At 39.3% G+C, this 901-nt stretch overlaps 1 protein-coding gene across 1 annotated transcript in view; it reads right to left on the bottom strand.

The window, feature by feature from the left end:
- Positions 1 to 901, bottom strand: part of PHACTR4 (phosphatase and actin regulator 4) — a 95,963-nt gene that overhangs the window by 30,949 nt on the left and 64,113 nt on the right. The window lies entirely within an intron of this gene.

Consider the following 901-nt stretch of genomic DNA (forward strand, 5'->3'; position numbering starts at 1 on the left):
GGGGTAGGTTAGGCTTAATTATAGGGTCGCACAATTTGATGCGTTAAAGGAAGGGGTGAGTAAAGGAAGGGGGAAAGATCCAGTATGAAAAATAATGCATGTGAACTTTGTAAGTAAACCAAAATAAATTAAAAAAAAAAAAAGAAAAGAAAAAACTCCCTCCCAAAAACAGACCATGTTAAGGAGCCTATACTAAAACTTGAAGATACCAGGAAGTCATGAAAAGATTTAGAAGAGAGAACCAAAATCTGATTAATCTTTTAGAAAGGTTAATGAAGCATGAGAAATGCAAGGAGGATAGAACACAGAGGGACAGAGATTAGTGTCACTCATTCACTTCCTGCTGTCGACTCATTGCTGACCTTCCAGTGGGTTTTCAGAGGCTATAAATAAACATGGGAGGAGACTGCTCATCCTTCCCTGAGAAGCAGCAGGTGGATTTGATGCCTATCTTGTGACTGGCAACACAAAACCCTACCTATGATGCCAGAGATTCTAGAATCTAGATAAGAAACAGCAAAGAGTGGCCAATGGCAGCAGAAGTAGGGACAGATCTGACAGATCAGGGACAGTAAATAGATTTATTCATGGAGCAAGTAGACACAGTTTCCTTGTAACTTCTGACTAGTCTCCTGGTGGAGAGAAGTAATAAAGGATGGTGAACAAAACCCAGCACCAGTCCCCTTTGTTTCAATACTCCCTAAATTCCTTTACTCAAAGCTTTTTATTTTCCTACTAGGAGACTTTATTTTTGGAATGCTTTCATGCCAAAGAAAGGTGACCCAACAGAGTGCATAAATTACCAAACATAAAACAACTATGAGATATCATCTCACCCCAGTCAAAATAGCAAAATTTAACAGAACAGCAAGCAATAAATGCTGGCGAGGTTGTGGAGAAA

Source organism: Elephantulus edwardii, unplaced genomic scaffold (assembly GCF_000299155.1).
Source record: "Elephantulus edwardii isolate Elephantulus edwardi_28Jun2011 unplaced genomic scaffold, EleEdw1.0 scaffold00028, whole genome shotgun sequence".
Lineage (NCBI taxonomy): Eukaryota > Metazoa > Chordata > Mammalia > Macroscelidea > Macroscelididae > Elephantulus > Elephantulus edwardii.